Below are 22,377 nucleotides of genomic sequence, written 5' to 3' on the forward strand. Positions count from 1 at the left end.
TACCTGGGATATTCCAAAGCAATGCACTTGAGGAGAGAGAGACATAGAAACAACTGAAAGAGGGAGATAAAGAAGCAACCAAAAGGCCCAAAGAAAACAACTCTGCATCTCACAAAACACTGCGGCCAAATGCTATGTCCTCAGCATTAGGGATGGGCTGGACAGACCCCTGTTCGGTTCGCACCAGAACTTCCGAACACCGCAAAAGTTCGGAACCGAATAATGAACCCCAGTAAAGTCAATGTGACCCAAACGTCAATAAAAAAAAGTTTGTATGTAATACATTTCTACAGCAGTAGACTGTTTAAAAGGAAATTACACTTTTTATTGTACAAAATGTAGTGGAAATATCACATATTTGCAGTTTTCAGTGAAGGACAATCAACAAAATAGGCTATAATGCTTTATTGCTAAAGAAGCTCTATATAAAAATGTGTTATTTGTAGTGCAGAACAATAATGTTTACTCTAGATGTCCTAATCATATATAACTTTGTTAAAAGCAAAAATTTCTATTGGGATTTAGCATCTCTTAACAAAATACTGAAAGGAGAAAAACACTTCTGCACCAAAATATCTTAATATCTTTATCTCTAGTTATTTTCAGTATGGTAAGTGATCACAGTTAAAGGGGTTGTAAATGCTCATTTTATTTATTTTTTTTTTAAAAACAAACATATACTTACCTCCACTGTGCAGTTCATTTTGCACAGAGTGGCCCCGATCCTCGTCTTCTGGGGTCTCCCAACGGTGCTTGTGGCTCCTCCCCGCAGGAGAAGCTCTCTCCTTGGGGGTCCCCATGCGGGCCTGCTCCCGAGTCCAACCTTTGCGTCCATAGATACAGAACACCGGACTCCCCCCCGGGGCCCACATCATTGGATTTGATTGACAGCAGCAGGAGCCAATGGCTGCGCTGCTATCAATCTATCCAGTTAAGAGCCGGGCAGAGAGGGTGAGCGCGTCCTCGGCGTGGGAATTACGGGGCTCAGGTGAGTAAAACGGGGGAGCTGGGGGGCTGGTCAATGGCAGAAGTTTTTTCACCTTAATGCATAGGATGCATTAAGGTGAAAAAAACATGAGGGTTTACACCCCTTTAAGGCCTCTTGTGATATTTTGAATGGGTGAGTAACAAACCTACCATTTTTTAAGGGTAGATTGTCACGGTTAATTGAAAGTTTAACTGTTGTGGGAGAAATAAAAGAATGCTTGCAGTATACAAGGAATACTTTGATTATATGTATTAGTTATCATAAAGTAAGCTCATGTAGCTGTCATTTGGGGGGGGCAAACAAGCTATTGCAGTAATCGTGTAGGTAATTTTGCTAAGTGGAAGAGTGGGTTTGATAACAAAGTTGGCAGTGCCTCCACCCAGGACAGAGGCTCTGTGAGCAGAGGGAATTCTTTTCCTCGGAAATTAACCAGTAATTTAATCAAAGTAATTGAGAGCAGAGTTGCTTCTACAACCAGCATATAACATTAATCATAGTATACAGTTGCACACCAGTATGGAAATATTTCAATTTTTATAAAAAAAAAGAAAAAAAAAGGTAAATAATAGCACAGACATCCAGTGTACAAATGGGTATTATCAGCAATGAGCCCAGCAGTAGTTGAGGTGGAATTGAGCACATATACTGGGGTATATATATAGTTATTAATAATGATATCTCCAGATGAATGTTGCAACAAAGTTCAGTTGCAGGGGCCCCTGAGCATGATCACAATGCAGCGTCTATCTTGATGTTGGCGATCTGAAGACAAGCAGCCTGGAAAACAGCTTTCCACCAGCAGAAACTCTTATATACAGTAAAATAAGTATTCGATCCCCTGTCAACCAACAATAATTATGGCTCCCACAGACTGGCTACAGTATGTGGTACACAGATTAGTCCTGTCAATTTAAGAAGGTGCCCCTAACGACAACTCGTTATGTGTATAAAATACACCTGTCCACAGAATCTCTTTCTTCTGTTCAAACATCACCATCATGGGCAAGACCAAAGAGCTATCAAAGGACGTCAAGGACAAGATTATAGACCTGCACAAAGCTGGAATGGGCTACAAGAACAACAGCAAGAAGCTTGGCAAGAAGGAGATAACTGCGGTTATTAGGGAGAGGCGGAGGAGAGAACCGAGGCTTCGGGCAGCCACATCGCTGGACCATGGGGTAGGTGAGTGTGTGTTTATTAAAAGTGTGTTTTTTTATTAAAAGTTTAATCAACAGAAAAACTAGTGAAACAATAAAAATGAAATATTCATTTAAATATTGTGCCTGGGTGGGTCCCCTTAGTCTGCCTGTAAATTGGCACATCTGTGCGATGCATAGAACATGCTGCAGCAATAATGACATTTCTAAAGGAAAAAATGTCATTTAACCTCCCTGGCAGTATGATTATGTCAGATTTTTGCCTCTCAAAGCGGTATATTGTTTCACATGGAAATTTGACGTTTTATATTGTAGGCCTGTTCTTAGGAATAACCCACTTAAATCTGTCCAAACAAGAGTCTAGTAGACATCCTGGGTATGATAAAGTTTGAAACACGAAATCATAAATTATGATATAATAAATAACTATAAATAATAATAATAATATAATAATAATAAAAAGTATTCAATAATGTAATCAAATAATCAAATCAAAAACACTGAAATTTGCTCAGTTGCAGAAATGCCGCTGTCATTACTTTCAGTGTTTGATGACGAATTTCTCCACGAATAACTATCGCTCAATTCTGCAAGTGAGTCTAATTTACTATCGCTGTCTAAAACTGCTTTTGATGTAAAGGGATGCTTTTTGGTTGCCATGGACAATCTCAAGTTTCCAGGCAGAAAGAACAGTATACAAAACTGCATGCAGGGCACTGGAGATAGCATTAGGGACAAAAGACTTATGAAATAATTTGATAAAGTAATGTAATCTGTAAGATTAGATTACAATGTACTGTATGTGTTTTGTATTTTGCACTTTTTAAATTTGGAGCCGGGGTCCGTCCCCGTGCATCGTGACGCTAGCAGGGAACGCACACAGTACATGAGGCGGAGGACACAGCCCGCGGACACAGCTGGAGGACATCACAGGATCCGGGGACAAGGTACAAGGTAAGTAACTTTCCCATGATACTGCGATGCAATCCCAAGTGTGACTCGGGGTTACTGCTTTTGGTAATGAAAATTCACCACGAGTCACACTCAGGATTACAGCCAAGGAGGTTAATCTTGCTCGTAAACTTGCTCAGGGACAAAGGTTTTAAGGGGAACCCAACGCCAAAATGTAAAATAAAATTGGTGTGGCCCCCCTCCAAAAAATCCATACCAGACCCTTATCCGATCATGCAGCCTGGAGGTCCGGATAGTGGGGGAGAAGCGAGCGCCCCCCCTTCTGAACCATACCAAGCCACATGCCCTCAACATGGGGAGGTGGATGCGTTGGGGCAGGGGGGCTCTGCGCCCCCCACCCCAAAGCACCTTATCCCCATGTTGATGAGGACAAGGGCCTCTTTCTGGGCTGTGGTAGTGGGGGTCTGCGGGTGGGGGTGGGAGCTTATCAGAATCTGGAAGCCCCTTTTAACAAGGGGGCCCCCAGATCCTGCCCTCCTTATGTGAATGGCTATCTGGTACATCGTACCCTTACCCATTCACCAAAAAAGTGTCAAAAAGTAAGAAACACAGTAAACTGCTTTTGACAAGCTCTTTACAGAAAAAAAAAATAATGACCCTTAATGTAATCCATTGTCAATCATGCTACCCGCTGACCTGAAAATTAAAAAAAAAAAAAAGCCAGCTGTCATCTCTTCGGAGACCACCGACCATCTGCCTCCTCTCTGCTTTGACAGCTCTTTTATAGGCAAGGGGCAGGGCCACCCGATTACATCACCCAGTGGCATCGCCCCCTTCTGACATTGACGGTGGATACATTGGGGGTGACACTATTTTTTCTTCTTTTAATAAAGGACTTGTCACTGACTGTTTACTGTGTTTATTACTTTTTGAAACTTTTTTGCTGAATACCCATTAATATGGGGGGCAGGATCTGGGGGCTCCCCTGTTAAAGGGGGCTTCCAGATTTTGATAGGCCCCCCGCCCACAGACCCTGACAACCACAGCTCAAGGTTGTTGGTAAGAGGCCCATGGGGACAAGGTGCTTTGGAGGGCACCCGAAAGCACTCTTCCTATGTAGAAGGGCAAGTGGCCTGGTATGGTTCAGAAGAGGGGGGACACTCGCTCATCCCCCCCTTTTCCTGGCCTGCCAGGCTGCATGCTTGGATAAGGGTCTGGTATGGATTTTAGGGGGACCCCACGCTATTTAAAAAAAAAAATTGGGTGCGTGACCGGAAGTCTGTCAGGGCTGAGCTCAGCCCTTCTTTCTCTGAGCTGGCCGCTCAGCTGTCGGCTAATTGCCCACTTCTATCTCTCCACAGTTACTCAGCGGTTGATTATATCCTGCTCATCAGTCCTGCTTACTTAAGCCATCCAGCCCAGAGGATCTCTGCCTTTGCCTTAGTCAACATCACAGAGATGCTCTCCCGCATTCCTGTTAAAAGACTTGCTTGGCTGACATCCCTTCTGGCTCAAGATCCTGCTTGCTGTTTTACTACGCTCATCTCCGGCTCCCTGACCTTTGGCTTGTCTGACTATCCATTCCGGTTCCTGAACTCTGGCTATGTTTTGACTACTTTTGTTCTATTTACTTTTATTAGATAAGTGTGATTTAACTGTACTTCTGTCTCTGTCTGATTTCATGGTTTCTGACAGTAGGCGAAGGATGTGAATTCAGAAGATACAGTCATTCCACTTGTTGGTAATATTTTTTCCAGATTGGATGAGCAAGATCACTGCATGGATCAGTTTGCCATGGTGTTACAGACGCACCTGAGTACGAGAACTGTTGCCGATTATGCCACTGAATTCCGTACTCTGGCAGCAGAAGTTGCTTGGAACAATGAGGTTCTTGTGCCTGCTTTTTCTCATGGTCTTCCATCAAGGATGAGATAGCAGCCCGAGATATAACCACTGAGCTGAAGAAGTTGATCACATTTGCCATCCTCATTGAGAAAGACTCTCTTTTAAGGAGCGCTTGCGGAAGCCTCCTGATCGTTTGCCTCTGAGCTTTGCGGTCCCACCCGTGCCTCCCTCACCTCCCATGCCTCCTGGTACCGAGTCAGTCAGTAAAAATGAACCCATGCACTTGGGATTCATGCATTTCTCTGCGGATGAGAGAATCTTTAGAAGGAGGGAGAGATTGTGCCTTTATTGTGGCCAGGCAGGTCATTTTTTGAAGTCTTGTCCTACCCGTCCAGGGAACGCCCGAACCTTGAGGACCTGTCACGGACAGACCTTAGGTGGCGTTGTTTCATCCCCAGTTATCCAGAAGGATAAGCCCCTGGTTTCAGTCACCCTTTCTTGGGCTGAGTCGTCCGTCAAGATACAGGCTCTAATCGACTATGGGGCTGCAGGCCTGTTCATTGATGCTGCCTTTGTATCGAAGCACTTGATTCCGCTGCAGCTGAGTGACACTCCACTTGCCATACCCCCTCGTGGCTGTGTTTACCCTTTGTCAGTCTTGGAGGATAAGGTAAAGGAGGAGTATGCTGCAGATGGACTTTCTCGAGGTTTCATCCGCAAATCCTCATCCCCTGCTGGTGCTGGTTTCTTCTTCATGAAGAAGAAGAGTGGTGAACTGAGGCCTTGTATTGATTATAGGGGTCTCAATCATTTCACGATTAAGAATGCCTATCCGATTCCGTTTATTGCGGAGTTATTTGACCGCCTCAAGGGAGCAACAGTTTTCACGAAGCTTGATTTGAGAGGGGCATACAATCTCGTGAGCATTAAGGAGGTCGACGAGTGGAAAACTGTGTTTAATACCAGAACAGGCCATTATGAGTACCTCGTAATGCTTTTTGGCCTTTGTAACGCCCGGGAGTTTTCCAGGAATTCATTAACGATGTCCTCCGAGATTTGTTATAATTATGTGTGGTGGTTTATCTGGACAATATCCTCATATTTTTCAAGTCCCTGGAGAGCCACCACAGAGATGTCTGTTGTGTGCTTCAGAAACTAAGAGAGAACAATCTCTATTGTAAATTGGAGAATTGTGAGTTCCATCATGAACAGGTTAAATTCCTGGGTTATGTCATTTCCACTGCTGGTTTTTTGATGGATCCAGAGAAACTTTCAGCAGTCTTAAGGTGGCCCCAACCTGTGGGTTTACGTCCTCTGCAGTGTTCCCTGGGCTTTGCCAAGTATTATTGAAACTTCTTGTCTCTGGTCAAGCCCCTGACTGATATGACCAGAAAGGACGGTAACCCACAGAGTTGGTCTCCAGAGTCCGTTAGGGCCTTTGAGAGTCTCAAGGCTGCCTTTGTTTCTGCTCCTGTGTTGGCATATCCTAATCCTATGTTACCTTTTATTCTTGAAGTTGGCACTTCTAAGACTGCAGTTGGCGCCCTTCTGTCTCAGCATCCTACTTCTGAGAGTGCTTTGCATCCTTGTGGCTACTTTTACAAGAAATTGTCATCTGCGGAGTGCAATTACGAGATTGGTGACAGAGAGCTGTTGGCAATCATTTTAGCCCTGAAAGAATGGAGACATCTCCTTGAAGGTACCACTGTGCCAGTTCTCATTCCTACTGACCATAAGAATCTCACATTCTTGCCTCTTTCCCAGAAGGGCGCGATGGGCTCTTTTCTTGTCAAGTTTCAATCACATTGTCTCATTCTTACCCGGTACTAAGAATGTAAGGGCTGATGCCTTGTCACGACAATTTTCCTCCACTTCCAAGTTGGAGTCGGTTCCGGTTCCTGCGATTCCTCCTGATCATATTCTGGCTACGGTTTGCACCAGTCTCACTTCTCCTTCGGGTGACAAAATTCTTGCTGCTCAGGTCCATGCTCCTCCTGAGAAATCTTGTGACCGCTGCTTAGTCCCAGAGAGTCTCCATACAGCCGTGCTCCAGACTTACCATTCTCCCAAGACTGCTGGCCAAAATGGGAAGAATCAACTCTTTTTGGGCATTTCCCAACAATTCCGTTGGCCTAGTCTACGTGCTGATGTAACTGCCTTCGTAGCTGCCTGTTCTATGTGTGCTCAGAGTAAGACTCCATGACATCTTCCAGTGGGACTCCTACAACCAATACCCAATGGAAAGAGGCCCTGGACCCACCTGTCTATGGATTTCATTGTGGAGTTACCCAACTCCCAGGGCAACACAGTTATCCTTATGGTGATTGACCGGTTCTTAAAAATGTCTCATTGTATTCCACTTAACAAGTTGCCCACTTCTAAGGAACTGGCTTCCATTTTTGCTTGGGAGATCTTTCGCTTACATGGGCTACCCAAGGTGATTGTCTCAGGCAGGGGTAGTCAGTTTGTGTCACGGTTCTGGCGAGCCTTTTGTGCACAGTTGGGAATTCAACTTGCTTTTTCCTCTGCATATCACCCGCAGTCTAATGGGGCCACAGAACGAGCCAATCAGTCCTTGGAGTAATTCCTACATTGCTATATTTCTGACCATCATAACAACTGGTCGGACCTATTACCGTGGGCAGAGTTTATATATCACCCCAAAGTTCGCTACCACGTATCAGGAAGTCCCCCCCCCTTCGTTCAATCAGAGCTATGCTACTGCAGTGGAAGAAACACCTTATCTCCCTCCTAGGGCGTATAACCTCAATTAAGATGACCACCCTCCCAAAATATTTATACCTGTTGCAAACATTGCCAATCCCTGTTCCTTAAAACCAGCTGAGAAAGCTACAAGCTGACCTGATCCAATATGTTTGGACTCATAAAAGACATAGGATACCCCATTCGGTACATATGACAGTGCGCTCGGATGGGGGGCCTAGCATTTCCTAACCTTATAAAATACTACCAAGTGACTCAGTTGCGTGCAATAGCCTCATGGTTTACCCAACAATCTTACAACAAATGAACGGAAATTGAAAAACTATGGCTTGCTCCTGTACACCTGAACAACCTACTTTGGAGTGCGAATGTGGAGGTAGTCCCTAGCCGCCTGTTGGGATCCATGTCCCAACTCCGACAGCTGTGGCGCAAAATATTGCGTCAACATGGGCTGTCTTCCAAAAGATCACTTTTGACCTTGTTTATCTGTAACCCCAAAGTGCCAGATAGCCTCACTCACCAGATGTCCTCGTCGCAGACGTTGCAGAATTTATTTATTGCATTTTGGGAATCTAGTAGATCCTCGATCTCGCAAACTGTTGCCATTTACTGAACTTCAGGACCAATTTGATCTGCCTGGCCAGGTGTTTTAGGGGTATCTGCAAATTCACCACTATGCCCTAACTATAACCCCAAACCTGAAATTCTCCCCAGCATCCCCCTTTGAAAATTTAATTCTAGCAGGCTCTGCCCAGAATGGTTTAATTTCCAATATATATACTGGATACTGAACGCCTACTCCATAGCTGTGCAGGGCAAACATGCTTACATGCTCCGTTGGGAGAGGGCACTCAGTGAGGAAATCCCTATAGAGACGTGGCAGGTGATTTGGTCCCAAGCAGCTAAAAGCTTTTTTGCCCGCTGTACAAGGAAAATGCCTAAAATATCCTCCATTTTTGGTACATGACCCCAGATGTGCTCCATACCGTCTACCCCATTAGCTCTGACCACTGCTGGCATTGCCATGGAGACAAAGGTACCCCCCTTCATATCTATTGGAGCTCCCCACTGATCACTCCTTTTTGGAACTCAGTTCAACAGCTGCTGACTCACCTCTTTGAGGTACCTGTCCCCATGGCACTGAAACTCTTTTTTACTAGGCCTGTCACCACTGAGAATTCTCAAACCCTATAAAAAGCTATTATGTCACAACCTCACTGCTGCGCGTTGCCTCGTTGCTCTTAACTGGAAGCGACACTCCCCACCTTCCTCTGATGCCCTAAACGCTAGAGTCAAAGATGTGGAACTGATGGAGAAAATGACCGCCAGGATGCAGGACAGAATAGAGGCCCACGATAAAGTGTAGGAGCTGTGGCACCTCCGGGAGTACCCACCCTGAACATGTAGTGTAATGGAAATTTGTACGTTCTGTATATAATTGTATTGTATTTTGTATGTATTGCACACTGCCCTCACTGTGCACACAGCACTAATAATGTTTTCAGTAAATGTTTACATTCTTTCGAGTCCTGATTAGAATTAGCCTGCCTATGTAACGCCCCTTGTTACCATAAACGTACAATTGTAATATTAATGTGATACCTACATAATCATGTGAATAAAAACCTTCAATTGTGTCATAATAAAGCAGAACAGTAATTTGGAAAGATGCTGAGAGTATCTTTTGTGTCTGTTCCCTACTGCAGTAGTTATTGTTAATTTGGAACCACTAATCAATATGAGGATAGGAGTTGCCTATCATCAATTTAACCAAGTCAGCATGGCAAGCTTTGGCTAGGAGGGGTTTCCAGGTGACCCTGAGTATCCGAAACGGGGAGCTTGAGACGATCCAGGAATTTCTGATAATCAGCTGGCTGAGGTAAGCCTTTTGCTTACATCTGAGTTATCAGACTTCCTTGATCGGTAAGGCATTTTCGGGACAAAGGGTACCTATTTTACTCCCCTTAATCAAACTGTATTGATTGGTGGTTATATGTTATGTTGTCCCTTGTCTACTGTCCATCGGAGTGTTATAGATAAAAAAGGGAAGAATAGTGCTGTTCACAGGTATATGTAGTACATCTGCTAGATAAAGTAGTTTAGAGGCAAGATGGTATAGGCACATGTAGAGAAGACTGGCTAGTCATTATGGGCATTGAATTAAGTAAGGGAATGAAGGGTAAGAGACCCTCAAAAATGCCCAGCGCAAGAGGAGAGCTATATATGAACCGAAGGTGCGGTTCCACCTATACTGAACCCCTAGATTAATGGTTAAAGTGGACAGGGATCCACAATGGGTAACTGGGTTACCAAGGTCCACAGGAACTAAGAATCATGCAGAGTAAACAACTAGAGAAACAGTTATCTATATGAGCAGGATGGATCAAGGTTGACATTAACACTAGACAGAAAGGGACATTTTCATGTTAAGTTGTGGGATGAATTTGGGGTCAGGCACTACAACTAGTAAAATCATAACAGAGAAATGAGAGGTAAAACAGAATACTTTATATGTTGTCAGAGAGGGAAGATGGGATGAGCACTCTGGCTGCCCGTCTGATCATAGAAGCTAGATATAAAAGATATCTGAACAAAATAAGGAATGCAGAATTTAAGGCAGGGAAATATTAAAGAGTTAAAAGAAAGTGAGAGAATGATATGCATGTGTTGTGTACAAATGAGAAAAATGTAAGCGATTTTAGAGAGATATTGATGTATGTGTGTGCGAATGCTGGGACCTTTAGTTCTATTGCTTGTGTGTGTCATGTATGCAGATGTGACCCCCTCCTTTGTGCTCTCCTGAAAGAATGTGGCTGAGATGAGAGTCAGTGATAAGCTGGAAGGACACCATGCCAATTCCATTTTTTTTAGACAAAACATTTATAACAAAATGTGCCGGGTTAACGAATCTAATGATAAACAATGTGATCATAATTATTTTGAATCTGTTTTCCAAACATGGTAAAATGAAGATTACATTTAACCGTGTATTACACAAATTGAATATCCTTTGATAGTGGAAACAGTGCATTTAAAAAAGGGAAATTAAGTAAAATTAAGTAATAATGAGTATTAATTTCTAATATGAGTTTAACAATTTTATTAATAATATAGATATATTGAAACTGGTTTAGACAACCTTCGGTTGGAAATGAAATCCAGGTTATTGGGGAAATTTGTAAAAATGGGATTAGTTTAGTTTAAGATAACAATTTTGTAATTTTAGATTTATTCAATAAGCCCTTATTGAGAGAAAAAAAGATTAAGATGAGATTGTTATTTGGAATACAGCTGCCATAATATTTAACAAAGATGGATGGAATACATAAGAAGTTTTTCTACAAAAATGAAATTTTAAGGTTTTTGATAATAACTTGATGTGCGATCCATAATGTAAGAGTAATAATAAATACAATTTAAATATAACAGACCCATCACATCAAGTCCACACACCATGTTAGGATAGATGCCACCTGCAGCCAGTTGTTTTTTAGTTTTTGATGCTTTCTGGTCCATCATACAGATTATTGGTCCTTTTGTTTTATTTATTTTTATTTTTGAATCCAAAGCAGAATATGTGGATTGTGAAATGATGTGCCCCTTTTCCTTGTAAGTACAGTGGTATAAGCAGAAGAATATTTTGGATTTATGGGGAACTCTGCATGACCGCAGGGTATTGTTATCATTTATTATAATATTGCCAGGAAAAAGTAGTCTTTTGAAACATGAAACTGGAGTTCTTACACAAACAGCGTGATAGAAAACAAGCCATTGTAATATATTTATGCAAGCTGGACCCAGTAATGAAGTGTTCTTCCCGAAATATCAGAGCTGTAGCTTTATGCAAAGGTGCTATTAGACAAAGTTAGATGTTGTTTTGGTCAAACATTTAATTTTTAATGGTCCGACATTCTGTGCAGCAAATATACAGCTAACTAAATGTTTGTCTAATGAAAGGTTAAAAATATGAGTTTGTTTATGTACAAATCTAACAATAAAAAACGCGTACATTTATTCAAAAGAAAGGAAAAACCACATGTGTTAAATTGATGGTGTAGCTGCTGTGAGCCCAATGCAGGACACACTCCCTGAAGACCCAGATATTAAAGTTTTTGTAGATTTGAGTATGCAGTTTATCACCCAGAAGTATACTCTGTATTCAAAGTCATTGGATCCTTTTTTCCCCAGCTCAAGAAGCAGAGCTCCATGTTTTAGCAAAGCCTGTGAGCTATAAAAAGTGTATATTTATATAGATAGTCGAGATATAGAGAGCTTTTGGTTCCATTTAAAGGGCCAGAAGTTTGTTTTTACTTCGGCAGGTAAACCAATTAAGCATGCCAAGCTAATTTGATTGGCTGCCTTCAGCCTTCCAGGTTCTTGCTGAGGTAGCCATATTAACTTTAAAACTCACACATGGAAGCAGACTATGTGACTAAGGATGCTGCATTACAGCCCTGGACACTTGATGGGTCTGTGCAACTCACAGATTCCACCCTAGTTCTGGCCCAGTATAGCTGGGATTAATAATTTAACTTTAAGGACCCCAGAACGAGAAGAACAAGTGGTCCACAGGGGGCAACTTCTTATGAAACAGGACTTTGGAAAAGGTGATCATTTATGTCTGCCAGCCACTCTTTTCCCTCCAGCTTGACACATGGACCGTGTCATCAGTCACAAGCAGTTATGGCCGTCTTAGTAAATGAGCATTGGATAGAGCCAGGGTTCTCCACAGTTGTTTTTATAACATAGCACTTCTTGTTTTACCTGTTACCAAAGGTGTTACCAAAAGCTGAACATCCCTTCCAGAGATTACAAAAAAGATATATCCAGATGCCCGAGTCAGGATCTTACAAGTATGCATTTTGTCTGTATGGACATGTTTTTTGGATGTCCAGTGGCAAATGCTACTGCAAAGGCCACAGTAAAAAGTGTTATGAGAAGTAGTTTGTAAATATGGAGTGCAGAAAGTACAGAGAGTAACAGAGGAAATCATTTTTATAGGAGAGTCCTTACTAGAAGTTTTGAGGTTTTATTTTTACACCCCCTACTGTCTACAATGTAGTGGACAAAGTAGAGTAAGAAACTAGAAAACTTTTGCCTGAACGTTTTCTTATATTTTATCAAGCCCCTAAAGGGATGTTGAACTCTCTCCCTATAGGATTTGGTTTGGGAGTGTGTTACTCATTTGCTTATATTTCGTCTCAGCAGCTGAAGTCCTCCATTCGGATCTCACAGAGAATGTTGCTGATCTTTTAAGGTTTTTTTTTTAAGGTGTCATTTATGTGTTTTCTCCCCAATTCCAGATCCTAAAAGTTTGGAAGGATCTAAAACTAAAGCCAGGTGACTTGTGGATTGTTAAGAGACATTTATATATATATAAGGAAATGTTTGGAGACTCAATACAACATCTATTTCATGTACAGTTTTTGCAAAACTTGAAGGAAAAGTCACCTGGATCCACACCAGACACTGCAAAAATGACTAAATTAAAGAAATCTCTGTGTTTGATTTGTTTCCCTCGATCACAGTCTAGGGTACTTTTTGATTCAATTGCTTTAATTGTAAGGGATATATATATTTGAAAAGTAGTTTAGCCATGTTGAAGTCATATTTGTCTTTTGTACGTTTTCCATTTTATGTAGTATTGTCTGTTTACATATGCTGATAAGTCAGCATGCCCACAATTCAGCTAGAAGGCCATTCTGGCCACAGGAGTGTACAGCCAGTACTCTGCAAATATGTCTTATTTATCATTTGTTTTTCACAATGAAAAGTCATTTGGTAATGAAAAAAGTTGCTCAGCTATTATTTTCTCCACAATGGAGTTTTTTTTGCCTCTTTGGCCAGGACTACCTCCACCTAAGCGTGTGGAGGTTCCAAGTTAAAGGTTATAGCAGGTATGGTTAGTGATCAAAATATTGATCAAAAGAGGGGAGACTGTAATGGAAATTTGTACGTTCTGTATATAATTATATTGTATTTTGTATGTATTGCACACTGCCCTCACTGTGCACACAGCACTAATAATGTTTTCAGTAAATGTTTACATTCTTTTGAGTCCTGATTAGAATTAGCCTGCCTATGTAACGCCCCTTGTTACCATAAACGTACAATTGTAATATTAATGTGATACCTACGTAATCATGTGCATAAAAACTTTCAATTGCGTCATAATAAAGCAGAACAGTAATTTGGAAAGATGAAGAGAGTATCTTTTGTGTCTGTTCCCTACTGCAGTAGTTATTGTTAATTTGGAACCACTAATCAATATGAGGATAGGAGTTGCCTATCATCAATTTAACCAAGTCAGTAGCGAGCTGATAGGATGACCTCTTACTTTCTTCTTCTTCTTTCTTCTCTTCTTGTTTTATTTTTTCTTGTGATTTTTATTATATTACACTAGCTGATACATATTTTCACTTAGCGCCATAATGCATGAACAGCGATATAGCTACACCAGCAGTTTTACTGCTACTATCTTTAAGCACATCACACAGTGCTATGATTGATTGTACAACAGTTTTGATGCACAATTTGTTATTTTCTTTTGAATACATGTATCTTTTGGTCTTTCTTTGTATTGAAATACAAACAATAAAACTGTTATTTGGGAAAAAATACAATTGGCATGGAGTTCCCCTTAAAAGCTATACCAGACACAATGGGCCTGATATGGATTTTGGGGGGGATCTCACGCTGCTTTTTTTCTTAATTCTGTCATAGGATTCCCCTTAACCACTTCAAAACAGAGCACTTTCAACCCCTTCCAGCCCAGACCAGTTTTCAGCTTTCAGTGCTCTCACACTTTGAATGAAAATTACTCAGTCATACAACACTGTACCCAAACAAAATTTTTTGCATTTTTTCACACAAATAGAACTTTCTTTTGGTGGTATTTAATCACCACTGTGTTTTTTCTTTTTTGCGATATAAGTAAAAGAAGAGTGAAAATTTTGAAATAACCCATTTTTTTTAGTTTCCATTATAAAATTTTGAAAATAAGTAATTGTTCATAAATTTGGGCCAAAATTTATACTGCTACATATCTTTGGTAAAAATAACCCAAATTAGTGGATATTATTTAGTCTGTATAAAAGTTATAGAGTCTAAGTTATAGAGTCTATAAAGTTATAGAGTCTACAAGCTATGGCGCAAATCATAAAAAAATTATTACACCTGATATACTGATGACCTCTCATTTCTTGAGGCCCTGAAATGTCAGGACAGTACAAATACCCCAAATGACCCTTTTTGGAAAGTAGACAGTCCAAGGAACTTAGTAAGAGCATGGTGAGTTTTCTGAAGTTGTAATTTTTTCCCACAATTCTTGGGAAAATGAAGAAATTCATTTTATTTTTGCACAAAATTGTCATAATAAGTTATTTCTCACACACAGCATATGCATACTTCCAATTACACCCCAAAATACATTCTTCTACTCCAGTTTGGAGATATCACATGTGTGAGACTTTTTCACAGCCTGGCCACATAGAGACGCCCAACATGCAGGGAGCACCATCAGGTGTTCTCGGAGCATAAATTACACATCTAATTTCATTCCTACCTATTACCTTTTAAAAGTTCCGGAACACCAGGACAGTGAAATTACCCCCAAAATGAGGCATAGGCTGCAGATAGGTACTTGGGTACTTTGATGGGCTGCAGATAGGTACTCGGGGAGTCTAATGGGCTGGAAACATGTACATGGGTACTCTGATGGGCTGCAGGAGGGAGGGAGTGTTCCTGCTGGTGGCATTTTACAATGCACCGGTAGGGAAGTGGTTAAAATCTATACCCGACCCAAAGGGCCCCCCCCCCACACCATTTTTTCACCAATTTTTTTTTTTTTATTTACATACAGGTGCAGAAAAATTGGGCCTTGGGTGTTGGTAGTGCCTGAACACTGTAACCCTTCACAGTTACTCCGCAAGAAAGGGCCCTGCTGTTAAAAAATGAGAAAACAAATGTAATAACTTGCACCTGTTAAACAGGTGCAGAAAAATTGGGCCTCTTCTGCATGTGCCTCAATAACACCGGCCAGCACTGGAAAAAAAAGGAGAAGCGTGCCCCACCTGCAGAGGATGCACCTTGTCCGCGAAAATCACTTTTCACTGTAGACACAGTGGCTGCTTGGCCTCTTTTTGTGGCCTATGAGCGTCTGCCTCTCCTTGTTGGCCTTTCAGACATGATGAGGATTTTTGAGGAAATATGGTGCTTGGGTGCAATACTTTTGTGCTTGGTGCACTATAAACCGTTTTATCATTGTTTTTTTTAATAAAGAAAATAAGGGTGCAGCAATTGTGCAGAATCTTTTTTTGCTGCTGCAGGAAAAAAAATCAAAAAGCTCCAAAAAAAAAAAAAAAAAGGGAACCACTGCTGATGCAGAAAGAGGAACACCTGCGACCCAGAAGGGGGGCCAGCAATTATACCCTTAATATTCCTAGTGCTGCTGCGCCGCCAAAACTGAAAAAAAAATGGTATCAGTGGTTACACAGAAGTGTTGTACACACTAACACTTCATTAGCACCACAACACTGTGTTATTCACACTACACTACACTGTATTACACTCACCACACTACACTGTGTTATATACTCTGCACTACACTGTGTTATATATACTGCACTGCACTGTGTTATATACTCTACACTAGGGATGAGCCGAACACGCCCCCGTTCGGTTCGCATCCAGAACATGCGAACACTCAAAACCTTTGTTCGAACACGCAAACACCGTTAAAGTCTATGGGACACAAATCAAAAGTGCTAATTTTAAAGGCTTATATACATGGTATTGTCATAAAAAGTGTTTGGGGACCCGGGTCCTCCCTAGGAGACATGTATCAATGCAAAAAAAAAGTTTTAAAAATGTCAGTTTTTTCGGGAGCAGTGATTTTAATAATGCTTAAAGTGAAACAATAAAAGTGAAATATTCCTTTAAATTCGTACCTGGGGGGTGTCTATGGTATGCCTGCTGTAAAGTGGCGCATGTTTCCCGTGCTTAGAACAGTCCGAGAGCAAAACTGCATTTATAAAGAAAAAAAAAGTCATTTAAAAGTGCTAGCGCTAGTGTCGGCTATAATGAATTGTCGGTCCGGCAATACACATAAAAGTTCATTGATAAAAACGGCATGGTATTTCCCCACAGGGGAACCCCGAACCAAAATTTAAAAAAAAAATGCGTGAGGGTCCCCCTAAATTCCATACCAGGCTTTTCAGGTCTGGTATGGATATTAAGGGGAACCCCGTGCCAAAATTTAAAAAAAAATGGCGTGGGGGTCCCCTTCAAAATCCATACCAGACCAAGGGACTGGTATGGATTTTAAGGGGAACCCCGTGACAAAATTTTTTTACAAAATGGCGTGGGGTCCCCCTCAAAATCCATACCAGGCCCTTCAGGTCTGGTATGGATATTAAGGGGAACCCCAGCCAAAATTTTTTAAAAAATTACGTGGGGGTCCCCCTAAATTCCATACCAGACCTGAAGGTCTGGTATGGATTTCAAGGGGAACCCCGTGCCAAAATATATTAAAAAAATGGCGTGGGGTCCCCCCAAAAATCCATACCAAACCGCTATCCGAGCACGCAACCTGGCAGGCCACAGCTAAAGAGGAGGGGATGAGAGAGTTCCCCCCTCCTGAACTGTACCAGGCCACATGCCCTCAAGATTGGGAGGGTGCTTTGGGGTAGCGGCCCCCCAAAAGCACCTTGTCCCAATGTTGATGGGGAGAAGGGCCTCATCCCCACAACCCTTGCCCGGTGGTTGTGGGGGTCTGCCACAGTGACAGTCTGGAACGAAGCCATAAGTGGCTTTGTTCCAGTATCCTGTGTGTAAACACGGAAGCAATGTCATGACTTCACTTCCCGTTTACCTGACTACCAATGGCGCCAGTTTTAAAAAAATATACAGTATTCAGAATCACCGAAAATGGTGATCTGAATACTTTGAAGTGCAAAGGAGGGATCGGGGGTCTTTTAGACCCCCGATCCCTCCATAAAGAGTACCTGTTACCACCTATTACTGTCACAAGGGATGTTTATATTCATTGTGACAGCAAAAAAAGTGATATATATATTTTTTTTTTAAACACATAATATTATTATAAAAATAAATAAAATAAATATGAAAAAAAATATTTTAAAGCGCCCCAGTCGCCTCAAGCTCGCGCAGCAAAGAAAACGCATACGGAAGTCGCGCCCGCATATATAAATGGTGTTCAAATCACACATGTGAGGTATTGCTGTGATCTTCAAAGTGAGAGCAATAATTCTAGCACTAGACCTCCTCTGTAACTCTAACCTGGTAATCATAAGAAAAATTTAAAGCATCGCCTATGGAGATTTTTAGGTACCGTAGTTTGTCGCCATTCCACGAGTGCGTGCAATTCTAAAGCGTGACATGTTTGGTATCTATTTACTCGGTGTAACATCATCTTTTACATTATGCAAAAAAATTGGGCTAACTTTACTGTTTGTTTTTTTTTAAATTCATGAAAGTGTCCCTTTTCCCAAAAAGTTTACAACACCCCTGCACAAATACTGTGTGACATAAAATATTGCAACAATCACCATTTTATTCTCTAGATTCTCTGCCTAAAAAATATATATAATGTTTGGGGGCTATAAGTAATTTTCTAGCAAAAAATACGGATTTTAACTTGTAAACACCAAATGTTAGTCATGAAAGGGTTAATTATCCCCTACACTACATTGTATTATATATTCTCTACACTGCACTGTATTATATATTCTCTACACTACACTGGAGTAGCTACCTTTACACTGACTGACTGCGCAATACACTAACTACCCTGCTTAATGTCCATTCATATACACTATACACGGCCGTCGTATAAGCAGCCTTATATTGTGTGGGGTGTGGACTTAGCCCCTAAGCCATGATTGACCAAAGGCACCCTGTCTTTGGCCAATCATGGCTCTCACAGCACATTGTGCTGTGATTAGCCAAAGCATTAAGGTCAGGTGCATGCTTTGGCCAATAAGCAGCCATCAATGTACTGCGATCTCTCAGTGCATTATGGATCACTCGCCGGCGGGCGAACGTCCCGCGAGTGCCCCATTTGTTCTTTGTTTGTTGTTTTGTGAAAATTTTGCAATATTCGTAGAGGGAATTGATTTTAAATAGATGCTATATAAAAAAGTATTAAGACCCTACTTGCAATTTCCTCTTGATGGCTGTCCAGTGTTGGCAAAACAATACAGGCCACTAAAGCCTCCTGTATACAGAAGCTAATGCGGTCTTGAGCCTCCTTTCTCTGCAAATTTTCTGTTTATAAGATAATTCTGTGCATGTTCTTTCATCTATGCAGGCATTTGTGAGAACAACCACTGCTAGCAGGGGGTGAGGGGAGGATGCTAGTGCACAATGCCACCCTATTAGAGTGCACAGTGAGTTCCAGCACCTCTGAGGTTCCAAGACCATGCCCAACACTGCATGTGCTCATTTTTAAGTGCTGACCAGCAACTGTGCCAAGAGTGCCTATTGGGTAGATTTGACAGAAGTGTCATAGCAAGCTGTACACAGGGAAAGTGAGCTACCATTCTGGTGCAACTTTTTTTTCATTTTAAGCAAGTGACCCCCCCCCCCCCCCCACACACACACACACACACACACACACACACACACACACTTTCTTCCTATTTCTCACCCTATAAATTTAAAGTTAGAATTATCCAGACTGTTTTCTTTGTTCTGTGCCCAGTTTACTCTACAGTGAAAAAATATTCAGGTCAAAGTTTGGAAAGCAAAATCTCCCTAAACATAAAATTTAGGTCAAATTCTCCCTGTATGTTCATTGTTCAACTTCTAACCCCTTATTTTTTTTAGTCTGGGGCCAAAGCTCTCTAATGTCTATAGTTTCCAACATGGCTATGTAGTAGTAACTAAACTGGCATGATTCTAGAATATTTACACATTTCATTTTCTATGCTGTAACTGATATTAACTTAAATTCCAGATACATTTATTCTTTTAAAATAAGACAAAGTTAAATATTTTCACTTGTATTATTCTTACTATGGGCCTTTAACCCAGCTTCCCAAGCTGAGGAGGGATATATACAGTATATATATATATATATATATATATATATATATATATATATATATATATATATAATGTGACAAGTCAAAAATGGTGGTCTAGGCCAAAATTTAGCAGGAAACAGGCACATTAATGATGCAGGTGTGTGCTGGGGTTTATGTTAGAGACAGAGTTAGAAGCCAGTGGCCCCACCCTCCCGATGGGGCCAGTATGTGGAGAGAGCTTGAGGTGCACATCACACCATACTGTCAAAGGTCAGGACAGCTAAAGGCCCAAGCCTGTGAAGGATGTAGCAGCTGGGAGCTGAAGAACAAACAGTCAAGCTGACAGTGGTACAGCGTTTTGTGCACAAGCACTGGCACTGTGTGTTTGATGGTCTGGAGGACCAAGGCCTGAAGAGTGAAGCTGCAAAGAGAGCCAGGAGGCTGAATTCTATGTTTTGCTGCGATGATGGTGAGAACCACCTGTGTGGGAAACTATTCAAGTATAAACTTTTTGCTTTGTTTTAGATAAACATGGGCAGCAAAAGCCCTGAAACATACTTCTGGGGTGGAATAAGCTCACTGTTTGGCACTACCAATGAGCTACAAATTCCCCAACTTGTCACAATATATAGCAGGAGATGGCAGAGTAAACAATCAGCAGAGTAGGGTTTGTGTTATTTACTCATCTGTAGTTAGAAGTATAATTATAGGATATAAAACAGCTCCTAGAATGGTTTGGGGACATAAAAGCTAGGCCATATAATGCTGGTTACAGAAAACAGAAAGGCATTAGAAATAACAAACATGACATTTTGATCAGCAAGAGTAAAGCCCAGATACTGTATCTAGCTTAGAACTATGACCATGCCATGCAATGTCCCATTATATATCATGTAAATTGGGAACATTAATTAATAATGTGTCAAGATGGTGTTTAGAATGATGTACAAGAGAGAATCATAAATACGGAATAAAGAACAAGGACAAAATATCTGATTCACTGACATCAGCGATATATAGAGATTTATCATTCAATATTTTATGACTGACATCTATCTAACATCTGCCAACATGAATTTGTGTTCACTACGTAAGAAGTTCCATTCATAGTAAATATGCTTATACAGATTCTTTGGAGGTTGTGAGTATATTCTTTATAACTAGATTTGTGATTGTTTCTGGGATTATTATACCTTTGATTTGATATGCGCTTTTTTAAATAAGGTATTCTATGGTCCTTAAATTGCTGGTATACTGATATACGTCAGATGTCCATGAGACATGATAGGAAGTTATGACACATGATGTGCTGTAAAAAAAAGTCATATGTAAATAATTAAATTATGTAATTAAAAAGATACCTTGTTTTTTCATGAAAACACTAAAATTATAAGCTAACACCTTGCTTGTGATTGATTTGCAAACGTTCTGCCACTTGTCAAAACACATCAGATATATATTTCAGAAAAATAAGTAAGGGTCAGTATTAGCACAGCAGGTGTCCACATGCTCATAGTCCTAGCAGCCTTTTTTTTTACTGGACTAGTATTATCTGGGTAGAGGACATGCATTGTGGGAACTAAAATGTTTTAACTGTATCAAACCACAAAAGAAAATGCTGCACAACAAAAACAAACCTATAAAAACATTAACCACTTCAGTCCCGGAATATTTTACCCCCTTCCTGACCAGAGCACTTTTTACAATTTGACACTGCGTCGCTTTAACTGACAATTGTGCGGTCGTGCAACGCTGTACCCAAATGAAATTTGCATCCTTTTTTTCCCACAAATAGAGTTTTATTTTGGTGGTATTTGATCACCTTTTTTGCGCTATAAACAAAAAAAAAAACAGACAATTTAGAAAAAAAAATGTTTTTTACTTTATGCTATAATAAATACCCCCCAAAAATATAAATTTCTTCCTCAGTTTAGGCCGATATGTATTCTTCTACATATTTTTGGTAAAAAAAAAATCACAATAAGCATATATTGATTGGTTTGCGTAAAAGTCATAGTGTCTACAAAATAGGGGATAGATTTATGTAATTTAAAAAAAAATTTTTTTTTATTAGTAATGGCAGTGATCTGTGATTTTTATTGGGACTGCGACATTGCGGCAGACAGATTGGACACTTTTGACACTATTTTGGGATCAGAGCTAAAAATAGCCACTGATTACTGTATAAATGTCACTGGCAGGGAAAGGGTTAAACATCAGGGGGCGATCAAGGGGTTAAGTGTGTTCCCTCAGCGTGTTCTAACTGTAGGGGGTATAGGCTACCACTGACATGACAGAGATCGATGTTCCAGATTAGGGATGAGCTTTTTGCCGAACAGCGAACAATTTGGGGTGTTCGCGGCAAATTCGAATGCCTTGGAACACCCTTTAAAAGTCTATGGGAGAAATCAAAAGTGCTAATTTTAAAGGCTTATATTCATGGCATTGTCATAAAAAGTGTTTGGGGACCTGGGTCCTGCCCCAGGGGACATGGATCAATGCAAAAAAAGTTTTAAAAATGGCCGTTTTTTCGGGAGCAGTGATTTTAATAATGCTTAAAGTGAAACAACAAAAGTGTAATATCCCTTTAAATTTCGTACCTGGGGGTAGTCATTTAAACTACTCGCTGCTATTAATAAATTGCCGGTCTGACAATACACATAAAAGTTCATTGATAAAAACGGCATGGGAATTCCCCACAGGG

Source organism: Aquarana catesbeiana, linkage group LG01 (assembly GCF_042186555.1).
Source record: "Aquarana catesbeiana isolate 2022-GZ linkage group LG01, ASM4218655v1, whole genome shotgun sequence".
Classification (NCBI taxonomy): Eukaryota; Metazoa; Chordata; class Amphibia; order Anura; family Ranidae; genus Aquarana; species Aquarana catesbeiana.